The sequence below is a fragment of the Vulpes lagopus genome, chromosome 8, assembly GCF_018345385.1.
Source record: "Vulpes lagopus strain Blue_001 chromosome 8, ASM1834538v1, whole genome shotgun sequence".
Taxonomy (NCBI): domain Eukaryota; kingdom Metazoa; phylum Chordata; class Mammalia; order Carnivora; family Canidae; genus Vulpes; species Vulpes lagopus.
In genome coordinates, this window is record NC_054831.1 from 22,267,752 (window position 1) to 22,281,596 (window position 13,845).

Consider the following 13,845-nt stretch of genomic DNA (forward strand, 5'->3'; position numbering starts at 1 on the left):
CCTATGTCTCTGCCTCTCTCTCTCTCTCTCTCCCTCTGTGTGTGTGTGTGTGTGTGTGTGTGTCTCATGAATTAATAAAATCTTTTAAAAAAATAAATAATAAAAAATAAATAAGTAAATACTTTTAGAAACCACACGGTATTTTCTTAGGCAGATGCATTATTGCTAACTTAACAAGTCCTTTATCATTGTACCTGAGGGCTCTATCCCGCGTGGTGCTGTTTAATCTGCTCTGCCTGCAGGGAGCATCCTCTGAGCTCAACCCTCTGCACACACATACCAAGGATGCTTCCTTAGGTCAACTTCCCATATAGGATATCACTAAGTCAGAGTGTGAGGACATTTGTCAGAGACTTGCACATTCTCTGGCTTAGCTGGATTCAGTTGCAAAGAGCCACAGAAATGAGTAGCTAACTCTCCTCTCCTCATTCTACACTTGAAGAAATTAATGCTGAGAGCTCAAGTGACTTGTTTGCAGCAATAAACCTGGTAGGTGCCAGGGCCTGAAGGAGATCTGGTTTCCCAACTCCAAATCCAGGTCCCCTCCATGAATCAGAGTGGCCAACACGCTCTCTCCAATAGCACCTGGTGTCAAGCTACTAACATATAAAGGGTGACCATAGGACCATAGGACCACAGCCCTGAAAAGGACCAAGGAAGACTATTCCAGGCCTTGGCACATTCATCCCATGATGAACACTAGCTGCTGTGAAAAATGGCACATGTCATCTCAGGATACTCTGGGGGCATCCCTGTACCCCCATTTATCATACTGCAGAAAGCAGAGAACTGGGGAGCACCTGCCTTCCACATCGTAGGGAAGAGGAAGCTAGGGAGGAGGTTGGAACTAGAAACTTTGCTCTGATGTTTCCCTACATCAGACATCATGTCAAAATCCTCCTGAGAGGAGGGGTTCTGACCACCATGGCACTCAGTGAGCCCCAGGGCTGTGTGGGGCCCTCAGGAGTTCTTTGGGCCACTCGACCTTCATGCACCTACATCATTCCAGAAAACAAGAACTCTATCTTCCAGATACCTCGGTGATCTGAACCAGTTGGCTCTTGGGAAATCCTTTCCCTGACCTACAGCCTCCCTACTAAAGGAGATGCAGGGAAAACACAGATGCACCTCAGGCCAAAAGGGCAGTACCCACTCGGTCTGTTTCCTCATCTACAAATCACACCACCAACACTCCCCTCACCAATATCTTGAAGGAGCAAATGAAAACATTCCTGTAGCAGCTCTTCCCAACCTGCTAAGCATGACAGAAATACAAAGTAGTATTGTTATAATGAAGTCCACTGTGCTTCCAGATTCAGAGAAATGGACATTCTGCACACAGATTTCTACAATAATTCTGTAATAGACTTAACTCTCATATTCTTAAAAAAGATGAATGGTCCTTTTTTTTCCCAGCTAACAAGTTCTAACCCCCAGGTCATTTGGACAGCTCACCTCCAAACACCTCTCATACATACATAGACATTACATTCATACCTAATGCTTGAGAGCATTTCCTATGTGCTAGACCCTATTCTAAGTGTTGTCATGGCATTCTCTTTTTTTCCACAGGTACCATTAGCATCCTCCTTGCTCCGCTCTCAAAAGAAAAACACGAAGGCTCAGAGAGATTGAGACTCAACTGAGGTCAAAGCTGGTAAAAGGCCAAGTCAGGGATCCCAAGACCTGCTGGCTTCAAAGTCTGTATTTCTTTTTTTTTTTCTTTAATAAATTAATTTTTATTGGTGTTCAATTTACCAACATACAGAAAAACACCCAGTGCTCATCCCGTCAAGTGTCCCCCTCAGTGCCCATCACCCATTCCCCCCCACCCCCCGCCCTCCTCCCCTTCCACCACCCCTAGTTCGTTTCCCAGAGTTAGGAGTCTTTATGTTCTGTCTCCCTTCCTGATATTTCCCACACATTTCTTCTCCCTTCCCTTATATTCCCTTTCACAAAGTCTGTATTTCTTAAGAGTACACCATGCACCATGCTCCCCCTCCTCTTTCCAAATATGCAGTGCCTAGGACCCATGACCTGCAGCCTCTACTTCCCCATTCCTCACCTGCTTTGATTCCAAACCTCCATCTCCAGCACCTATGTCATGAACTGGCTTCATGAGGTATTGTCCAATTCCAAAAGGGTAAGCTTTGTGCTTACAACTCCCAACCACACCCTCCTCCTTGGTTTCCCCAGCCTAATAGCTGTCCTTTTCTCCAACTCCTGAGAACTGACTTCCATTGGTCACCTAACAACATGACAGACCTTTATAGTCCCTTTGCTCTTACACAGGGCTCAAGGGACAGGTGCCTACCAGGGGGTTCTCAGGGCTGTGTCCTCTGAAAGAGGAAGAATCAGACCAAGCACTTTGCAAACTCAGGTTGCCGTCTTTCTCTACAGCACTCATGATTCTTCAGCCATCCTGGAGTTCATTTCCTCTGGGTCCTCTAGCACATTCCTAATCTCTACTGTTCCAGGTCCTCTGTTCCCTCCTACTCATTTTTGCAGTTAATATTTAGTTGAGGAATTGATATGTGCGAAGCACATTCCCCAGGGCTGTGGTAAATATAAACTACAAGGATTTTCATGGACCTCTACACCAATGCTATTGCTACACCTGAAATGCCCCATCAGGCTCACTCCACCCCTGACTATTAGGCTTGGCATTGCTAGAGATTGTTTCATTGACATTTCTCCTCCCTCTCATCTCTTTCCCCCTGGCCACACTCACACCAGAAAAAAACTATCACCACAGCAAAGAATTCAGGCTTGCTTTGAACCATTCCAAAAACCTCCTCTACTTTTTACCCTTGTCTCAAAGTGCCTTGGGGCTTTGTCTAGTCCCATGCTATTTCCACATCTCTCAATCCTGGCTTCTTTCCAACCATTCCAGCAAATTATGCTAAGCAAACATTTCTACGGTAGCAAAACATGAATGGAAAAAATTAGTTTAAAAGATAGTAATAAAGTTGCAAATACTGAGGGGCACCTGGGGGGCTCAGTCGGTTGAACAACCGACTCTTGGTTTTGGCTCTGGTCGTGAGCTCAGGGTCGGGGGATGGAGCACAGAATCTGCTTCAGATTCTCTCTTTCCCTCTGCCCCTCCCCCAACTCATGCTCCAAATAAATAGGTAAGTAAAATCTTTAAAGTTGCAAATATTGAGAAAAAGTGCTTGGCTTGCTTTTAGAAATGCTTTTTACTCCAAGCTTCAGATAGCATGGTATCAGAATCAGATGGAATCAGATAGCATGGTATCCTCACCATTGTTTCCCTAGAAAGCAAAGAACAGATAAGAAAAGGTCAGAGCCACAGCATCCTATGGAGTTCCTGTTTAGCTGTCTGGTGACTTTACATTCAGTAACACTATTAGGAAGCTTAACACTAAAAAGGAAGAAACATGTAAGCAGTAAATTCTTTACCACTACAAAAAAAAAAAAAAAGTATATCGAAGCTAACTGGGTTTTAGAAACTCAGTCACCTACCTTCATCTTTGAAGCCTCCAGCCTGAAACAAGAACCTCTCTAGACGTTCAGGTTAATTTCAATGGGTTCCTAAGAGCTAGAGGCGAAGCCGCAGTGCCACTTGCAGACATCAGATGGCAGCACCCATCCAGGGGGAGGGGTGAAAAACCCAACCCTTTCCTTAACCAAACACACACACACACACACACACACACACACACACTGGCCACCCCCACTTTCCACAGCAGGAAGTCTGAGGTTTCTACCACTGAAATGAAGAAAGGATAGTATTTCCAAAATTCCTGGGCTTCCAGTCTTCAGATGGGGCCTGAAATATTTGGCTGACAGACTCTGATGATGTTTTTGTGAGCCTTTTTCTTTTTAAACTTAAAGAATAAACTTTTCCCTTGGTTTGTGAATCCCACGCCTTCCAAAGCCTGCAAAGTTGGTGAACCTGTCCACTCCCAGCTCGTCCCCACGTGCATCTGCTTTCATTCTCTGGCCTTTCTCCTTTAACTGGCCCAATTCCACTGAAATGCATTTTATTATTTGACTTATTTATAGGATGCCCACATTTTAATTTTTAAAAGCAGAAGAGAAACAAGAAAGGGAAACTGCCTTTATTAAGTAGCAAACAGGCACTAGCTTTCACAGACTGTACTTAGTTAAATCCTCAGAAATGACTTGAGATCAAAACTCTTCTATTTCTGATGAGGAAACTGAGCTCCGGTAAGGCTAGCTTGCAGAGGCTACACAAATAGGAACCAGTGCTCAGGGTGGGGGGTTTCTAGTAGGTGTGCAATCTCTCAAAATATAACAGTTAAGCTGCTTTTTATCTACATGGTATTTTTTTTCCTATATGAATGAACCCCAATAGAAAAAAAACTAGCTCCCAATCCTACAAGTCTCTCTTTTCCATTTCCTAGTGCACTTTTCTTTCCTTGAAAATTGTTTCACCACTTGGCCTCCTACCTACAAAATAAAGGTCAATGCTTTAGTGTGACCCTGTTAAACTGTCGAAGGCACTGTTAATCATTTAGTGGTTTGGGAGGACCTTTACACACATACTGCCCTCTCGGAGGGCACAGAGATAACATGACAGTCCCAAAAGTTAAGGAAAATTTTAGCCAAGTTTATACTAGGGATTGAGAGCATGGAAGTGAAGAATACAAATCGAGGCTAAATATAGACTGGGCAGCATGGCCAGCAGCGAATCAATGCCACGCTTGTGTTCATCAGTATACTCATTATTTTATGGGCATGGCTTTATGCACAACATAAACCACAGAGGCCTTCGGGGATCCAGAAATGAACGGTAGTGCCTCCAGAGGTCCATCATACAGGTGGGTGAAGGAGCCAGGGTAACTCTGGACCTAGAATGACTTGCCAGGATCACCCGTTACATTACACGAGGGGTAGGGGGTCTCACACGAGGGGTAGGGGGTCCCACCCTCCCTCCTACGTTGCTTCTATTAATCTAACTATAGCCTCCTTCAAACCCGTCTTTCCTCATCTCTACTTCTATTCATTCCGTGTTTGGTTTCTTTCTCAGGAGCTATCAGTGGTGCATATAAACAGCCCTGCCCTATTATCTATAGGGTTCTAGTGAAGCAAAAAGAAATCAAGGAACCTCTATTTCAGGGTAATAGGAACAGTGTTTCAGCCTGTAACCCAATCCCACTTTATGAAGTTACTTACAGAATTCCTTGAAGCATAAACGTATGCTAAAAATGCCTTCCCAGCAGACGGACAGTTTTAAGGGGGTCCTGAGCCTTCTTGTGTTTCTCACCCTTGCTGTTGTCACTAATAGGTAGGGTAGCTGCCCTTGTATTTTGGTCAACATCCAAAAGGGGTTAACCTCAGCAAATATAGTCTGATGTACTAATAGCCCTTAATGAGGACATCTGCCATCAGTTAAATAACTGGAACAGATAGAATAGGAAAACAAATTCTTTCTGTGGTTCTGAGTTGCAAATTGGTATTTGACATGTGACTGTTGCTGGACAACCACCTGTCTCAGCACACGTACGTGTGTGTGCACATGCTCACGCACAATGGCTGCTCTCTCCTACCACCCAAGGACACTGCAGCAAGCCATGACATCACCTAGTGGCACTTCCAGGATGCAGGTCATAAGTCAATGTGATTCAACACACAACCAATGGGGTTTCTTGGGGGTAGGGGGGTGCTGTTGTTGTTGAAGGAGAGTGGAGTTTGGAATAAGACTGCCATTTGCGAAATCCTGGGTGCCTGCTACCTCTCTAATGAATAATTATGGATCATGGCAAGGGACACCAACCCTCTACCAGGAGTTTCAGGTCCTCTACTAAACCTGTTTTCTATTTTATGACCTCCACCAGCTGACTACTGCACAGAATGACAGTTTGAGTTTTTAGTTCTTTGGCTAATATTTTGCATAGTATTCTTAATCTCTTATCAGAAAGCTAGTATTTTTTCTTTTAAATCTGTAAAGTTTTAACTTAAAAATGTCCTTCAGGGTGATTTTCTAAGCTCATCCAAAGGCCAAAATACTGTAGCAAACCATATCTACTATTTTACAGCAAAACCCATTGGGGTATAGGATTCCCAAACAATTCATTTTCCAGCAATGTTTGGCCAGGGATAATCTCTGTTGAGAGATTCCATGTGCATTTACAGCATGCTTATGATTATACGCAAATATGCCTGTGGTCCTCTTAGTTCGCAGGTCACCATTTGAACCTTGGCAGAAGCAAGTGGCCATACCCATATGTTATCACCACCCAAATGCTACCTGGCAGTGCTCAAGCTTTATTTTTTTCTGGGATACCTGCTCCAGAAAAAGTTAAAAAATATTCACTTCACTGGGCATACACTGACCTTTCTTCCCAGAAGACTTTGCCCAGCCTGGCTTTTGATAGAAACCCTTCCAAGAGTGGCCAAGGGCCTAAGCTAAAACTTTCAGACCCCTCCAGTCATTTATCAGGCCCTATTATGCCATCTCAAAATGTATGGTGTGCATTTTAGATTTTCACAGTACAAGCTGAAGATATACAGCACTGAGCATATTAGTGATTGATTTGATACCAACATTTCTAAGTCAGCTGTTCGAAAAATGACTATTTGGGTTCTCAGGGCATTGTAATTATCATCCTTTTCTGTAGGTTTTTAGAAGCTGGACTACACTGCATCAGTGTTTAGTGGTTTAGACTACCAGCAAAATTTAAATTACAGACGATCAAGATTGACGGGGACCTTAAAGGGTGCCCATCTCCCATCCAGGGCTGGCATCCTCTCCACAGCATCCCCTATAAGTGAGTACCCAGCCTTCCCATTATTGTGAGTAATAGATGTAATAGAATAATGGAAGGAAAAAAATAAAGGTCCCAAATAGCAGTCCTATTTTCATATTCCAGCAGATGGGCCATAGAAATAGGTCATCTGATCTGGTTACACTGAATTTTCTCCAGCAAATAAAAAATGACCCTGGTCAACAAACACTTTTGTGGGTCTGATGGCACAGCCATCATTCAGTCAAGTAAAAGAGATCATTCTGTTTGCGCTGCCAGCAGGGAAGGAAAGCTGTTTTCACAGTTCTGCCCAGGAACAAGTGCACTTCCCCTTCCTTCACACCTAGCTCCCCAGTTGCTTTCAAAACCACCGCGGTGCCCTTTGTTCATTGCTCTATCCTGCATACACCACTCTGTATTAAACAAGACAATTCTGAGGCTAGTGCTTGGCACATGGGTAGGCTCAGTAATCTATAACTATTTCTACTAGTGCCAGTAGGACTGCACCTCCTTAGACTGTAAGCCCTTTGAGCACAGACCAAATCTTGCTCATCCCATCAGATTGATGATTTTTCTTTTAGATGTAGGATTTTAAATGGATGATATTCTTATGGGTGAGGAGAGCCCCAGATTCCAGAGATAATGTGTTATAAGAAATAATAAAAAAATAAATAAATAATATTTATTATTATTGCCCTAAAATGAAGATAGGTTATCAAAAGCAAAGGTAGAGTTTTAGTGTTTAAACTCAGTTCTAAGACTAGTTCTAAGACTGTTTTCTTGAAAACAGGCAGAGAATTCTAGAAAAGGCAGCAGGCATAAGTAAAAACATGCTTGCAAATGTGCTGTGTGAGGTAGAGAGTTTATGTAGCACTGTTTTTGCACATGCACAGGGGAAGGGAGAGCACGCACACACATGTGTACGTGTGTGTGTGTGCACTGTGGTTAAACCTGATCTGCACTGTGCTAAAACTATGTGAGCGTTCCAGAAGGAGGTGGGGAGATGAGTGATTGCTGACTCGGCATTTCACCCAGAGCCCAGGGGGAGGGAGGAAACCTAGAGCTGAGGATCTCCTGGAGAACGAGCCCAGAGAACTAACAGTTCTCTCCAGCAGTTTTTAAGGTAAGCATACAAGAGGCCTGCTCATTAACTCAAACCACCGAGGGCTGTTTGAATGGCACTTGGGTTTACACTCACCATAATACACACATCTGGGGACTTCCTTTTCCTCACAATCTCCTGGCAACTCAAGAAAATAGAAAATATGGAGGGACAACATAATCCCCATTTCACAACTCAGAAAACTGAGGTTCCTCAAGATCATTTATTGGTCCACGCTAACAAGCTGTGGCATTTGCAGATTTCCTGGATCCTCTCTGGTCTCATTCTGTCTTCTCCAAGAGTGGAGACCTAGCAGCAGCAGGACAGGGGCTCAGGATGGAGAGCTCTGGAGTTCACAGCCCCCTCCTTCCCACCACCTTGTCTGATCCTCAGAGGACTGTGAGGAAGAAAGTGTGAGTTTCACTGTGAAAAAGGGATCTATTAGAAGCACTCACAGTAACAAAAAGCACAAAGCTAGCAACAAAAGAACCACCCCCAAAAATAGAAAACATGGAGGTGAGAATTTAAAAAGCCTAACAATCCATTAGCATAAGGCCCTGAGTACCGCACGTGCCAGAAAGAGAAGTCTGTACAGTAATGATGCCCAAGGTGGCAATCCCAAGACCAAAAAAAAAAAAGTCTCTCTGATGTTCACCCTTAGGAAGGCAGAAAAATGTACTCTCTCTATATTTTTTTTCATTAAGTGGTTAAAGTAGAAACAATTTGGAATTCAACAGCTATTTTAATGAATAATCAATCACATTCCCTAAAGACAACCTACAGAATAGTGAAAAATATATTTGCAAACCATGTATCTGATAAGGCCTTAATATCCAAAACATATAAAGAACTCATACAACTCAATTGCAAACAAGCAAAATCCTCAAATTACCCAACTAAAAATGAGCAAAGGATCTGAATAGACATTTCTCCAAAGAAGATATAAGAAGAGGCCAATGGGTACATGGAGAGATGCTCAATGTCACTCATCATCAGGGAAACGCAAAGCTAAAGCACGAGGAGATCACCTCACATCTGTCAGAAGAGCCATCATCAAAAAAAACGAGAGGACAAATGCTGATAAAGATGGAGAGCAAAGGGAGCCCTCATACTCTGTTGGTGGGAATGTAAGCTGGTGCAGCCGCTGTAGAAAACAGTATGGAGAATCCTCAAAAATTAAAAACAGAACTACCTTATGATCCAGGAATTCCACTTCTAGGATCTTAATCAAAAGTAAAGAAAACATGAACTCAAATAGATATCTCCATCCTCATGATCACAGCAACATTTATAATAGCTAAGACATGGAAATAACCAAAGTGTTCATGGGTGAGTGAATAAAGATGATGTATGTATATGCTATGGAATATTATTCAGTCGTGAAACATGAGGAAATCCCACCATTTACAACGACATGGGATAGGCCCTGCAGGCATTTTGCTAAGTGAAATAAGTCAGACAAAGACAAATACTGTACGATCTCACTTACATGTGGACTCTAAAAAAACAAAAGCAAAACAAAGAAAAAGAGATCAGACCTGTGGTTAGCAGAGGCAGGGGGATGGCAGAGCAGGGAATCAAAGGAAGGTGGCCAAAAGACACAAACTTCCAGTGATAAGATAACTAAGTACTAGGGATGTGATGCCCAACATGCTGACTAGAGCTGCCACTGCTGTGTGATCTATAGCAAAGGTGTTAAGAGAATAAATCCTGAGAGTACGCATCACAAGAACACTTCTCTCCCTTCTTTTCTTTTTATTGAATCTGTATAAGATAGATGTTGGCTGAATCTGTTGTGATAATCATTTCACAAAATATGTAAATCAACCCATCATGCTGTATGCTTTAAACTTATGCAGTGAAATATGTCAATTGCTTCTCAATAAAACTGGAAAAAATAACTATTACATTTCTTGACAATGCTAAATAAACAGACAGTGAGGCTTGTAAGGAGGGTGGGAGCCACCTGCCGACTTGCCTGGCTGGAATCAGCAGGTAATAAAAGGGCAGCAGCCCTTTCCTGTGGTGGATAATCAGGGCACAACAGGGCTTTGAGTGCTCAAGAAAAGTGCCACCTGGTCTGGGGGTGGGTCAGGAGTGTGAGACCCCAAATTAAAGATAAGCCATGCACATGTACACAAGACTGGCCAACTGAGAGACACCTAACCAAGAAAGATAAATAGGTGAGGAAAGGGACCAGAGTGCAACCCAACTACCCCTCAGGAATCCAAGGGTCATCTGGGAGGCACTAGTCTAAAATCTAAGCTAATGGGAAGTAAACTGCAATTTTGGAAATTATAAATCACAAGAAGCATATGATGTTGGCATGACAAAATATTCTAGTGGCTGGAAGCATTTAAATCTTTAAATTGGAGCCGGACACCAGAATTTGTTCTAAGACCAGAGTGGCTGACTGGCCAGTGGCTATAGATCTTACCCCCTGGCCAGAAGTGGGGGTGCCAGGCTTCCACAGACCAACTCTTAATCCAACTTTGCCCTTTATTCCTACTCCCCAATTAACTATACATGTTTTCTGTTTCCAGATGGGGGGGAGCCCCTCACCCTGTCGCTCTATCATCTCCTCCTAGGAGACTCTGCTCTGAGAGAAGAGTATTCCTCCAATACCAATGGGAATGCTTCCAATCCCCCAGGAATACCATGGCTGAGATGGGGGAAAGGCTGGGCAATGCTGAGGGGGCTGACCCTGGCTCATCAAAGTGGACAGCCAGCCTGTGCAGGTGAAGCTAAGCCAAAGCACAGCCACTACTCTCACTGTAGAGGGCACTTCTCTAGGGAAAGAATGGACGGGGATAGGGATGTGAGCCAGTCACCTCCACTTGTGTGACTGGAGCCTCAATGTCCTACCTTACCTGTGAAAAATGAGAAATGTATCCAGCATCTAGAAATAACTCAACAGATATGTTTCCTTCCCTGACTCTGATACTCTAGACCAGTGCTGGAGAGCTAAGTAACACAACGGGCCACTCCAAAGGCTCAGTAGCCACTGTCATGCTGGCATCTGGGAACTACAGTTAGCAAAGGATATTCAACCAAAACCAGTAATACTACTACCGAAGGAAATCAAAAAGCAGACCAAGGGTGAGGCAGTAACGAATGGAAATTGCAACAAAACTGATCTCAGTAGGATTAGGGGAACTGGGAAGTCCAGCATATCCCATCTGGAGGCCTGTTGGCCACACTGAATCAGCCCCAGGGATCAGTGCTTAGAGTTCAATGCCAAGCCAGACAGCTTTGCCCCTGCAGTACAAAGTCAAGACCCAGGGGCCACTGCCTGTCTCCCACATGACCTGGCCCCTGTTCACACACAGGTCCAAATCGTGCTCTGCTCCCCCAGGCCAAAATCTCACTCTTGGTGCCCTGCCCAGGGTGGTTCAAGGCCTGCTGCCAAAGCTCCCTGAGGCGGAATCTGACCAGCCTCTCTGAGCAACCTCCAGTGACTGCCTCCCAATCTGTAACCCCACCCGCAGACACTCAGTCTCAGATTCCAGCTGTCCCAGATCCAGATCAGGCCCACAGCAGTGCAGACCTACACGGGAAACAAATTGGCACCCACTCACCAGAAACTCAGGGAAGTGGGCACCCCAGAACCAAAACACCAGCACTTAAAAACCTGCTGATATTCAACACATGTGCCAGACTCTCACCTAGGAACTGAACAGAATAATTAAGAAGCCTAAGCTTCAGACCCTGCCTGTAAAGAACGTTAGGCCAAACTGAGCTCCCACCTGGATCACACATCCAGCACTTGTTTATAAAAGCACTTAATATGCTCCAGAGCCACATTGATATATTTATGCTGTATAATTAGATGAATAAATCAGAATTTGCTTCTTTCAGGAAAATGCAAAGAACATCCAGCACTCTGACACTGAAGCCTGATAAAAGGATGGTTTTCAGGATTAACCTCATAAAGTTAAATGAGTGTGCATGTTAAAATTTTAAGTGTTTGACATAAGTTAATTAAGCCGAAATAAAGTATGAGCCTAAAAAAAAAAAAATCTGCTGGGTGACTAAAGGGTAAAGAAGACAGACACATTTCCCCAGAAAACAGAAATTTAGCCTAAGTGAAGAGACAAATAGACACCATAAAGGAAGACTGTTTAAATAGAGTGAAAAATGAACACGGTCGGGGAGGTAGGGGCTTACCCAAAGCACAACCTCTAAGGAAGGATCTTTTTCTGGAGAAGGCTGTTTCAGGAATCCTCATGGCCTCACAACTGCAGGGCCGAGGCTGAGTTCAAAGACAAAACAGAGATGGAGAAACTGGCTGAATGAGTGGTCACCCCCAGTCTTGGCTCAGGATATTGGGGTATCCACTCTTGAATGTTTTCCCTGAAATGGACAGGCTAATGGCATTGGGCAGAGAGTGCTCACTGGTAAGCATGTTCTAAGCCAAAGTGACAAAATAAATGTGGATCAATCACAGAGACCAGATGGCTCACGCCCCTGAGTTTTGAGAGAAGTGAAGGATGAAATCAGCGCTCAGGAAGCCAAGACACACAGGCCGTGGTTACACGGCACTGGTGAGCTCCTGCCTGCCTCAAGGACAATCAAGGAGGCCACCCACCCCCGTATCTGGTTGGCAGGTGGACTATACTTAGTTCAGAGCCAAAAGAGGACTAGAACCTTTTTAGAGGGAAAAGGCACTGCCATGTGCACAAGCAACAAAACTGCATCTAACTACTTCATTAGAACTGTTCCAGAGTAAAATAGCAAGAGAAAAATAGATCTTCTCTGTAAAGAAACAGCCTTTCAAAGACTGATGTTCCTTAAGGAATGTTCCAGTAGCCATTATTTGGCAAAGACATACGTGCCAGTCACTGGCTAAGCATTTTGTGTACTGTAACACCTTTCATCCCTCACAATAATCCCATGAGAGAAGGACCATCATCTTCCCCAGACTGTCGTCTTCCCTGTTTTACGGATGAGGACACTGAGACTCAGAGAGGCTAAATCATATGCCCGAGGCCACAGAGCCAGAAAGTGATGGAACTGAGATGTTAGCTCAGATAGGTCTGATTCCAAAAGCTATGCTCTTTCTACTATATTATGCAGGAAATCTATGCATCAAGGAAGAGGAGGAAGAAGCTAGACTAAATGACCTCTTACAGGCTCCTTGTTAGTAAAAACTCAGGTCACCGAGAGGTTAATGTGGTAGCGGTGGTTGGGGCACGGAAGAGGAAATGAAATGGGCATTCTGAGAGCAAAGTATCAAGCATGGGACTCACCCCAGGGTCAGGACTAAAATTATTCTGATTTAACACTTTTATAAATACCCCAAAGAGAATGCACAGTGAAAGAGTCAAGGTTGCAAATGAACTCTAACTTCCTAATGTGTGACTTCAGGCAGGTCACCTCATCTCTCTGTGCCTCAGCTTCCTCACCTATAAAATGAGGGAAACATTCGCTCCTGCTCAAAGGATAATTTGGGGCTTGGAGGAAGCAATGCAGCTTTTTCCCTTTCAACAGTGTCTTGGTTTTAAAGTGTCCCCGAGCTCCTCTTCCTAGAGATTCTGATTCCCTGGGTCTGACAGAGAAGTCTTGGGAAAAATGAAAAAATGCACCTCAAGTACTAAGCATCATCCCTTTCTCGCAGAGTACCTGATAAATGATAGCGAAGGAGGAGGAGGAAAAGGAGAAGGAAGAGAAGGAGGAGGAGAGGAGAAGGAGGGAAAGGCGGGGGAGGAGGGAGGAGGAGAAAAAAGAAAAAAAAATACAAAACTCTGGGTAGTGATGAGTCAAACTTATGAGAAGATTACAAGGGAAACTGAACAAATATGAGGAAAAGCAGCCAGTAAATGTTAACAATGACAAGGGCAATGTAAAATATTTAAAGAAAAAAAATCAAAACCGGGGCGCTGGGGCAGCTCAGTTGGTTGAGCTTCTTCTGCCGTTGGTTTGGGTCATGATCCCAGGGTCCTAGGATGGAGCCCCACAACAGGCTCCCTGCTCAGTGGGGAGTCTGCTTCTCCCTCTCCCCCTGCTTGTACT

The 13,845-nt window shown here is 44.0% G+C and overlaps 1 protein-coding gene across 2 annotated transcripts in view; it reads right to left on the bottom strand.

The window, feature by feature from the left end:
• ZNF395 (zinc finger protein 395) overlaps window positions 1-13,845 on the bottom strand; it is a 46,468-nt gene that overhangs the window by 16,469 nt on the left and 16,154 nt on the right. The window lies entirely within an intron of this gene.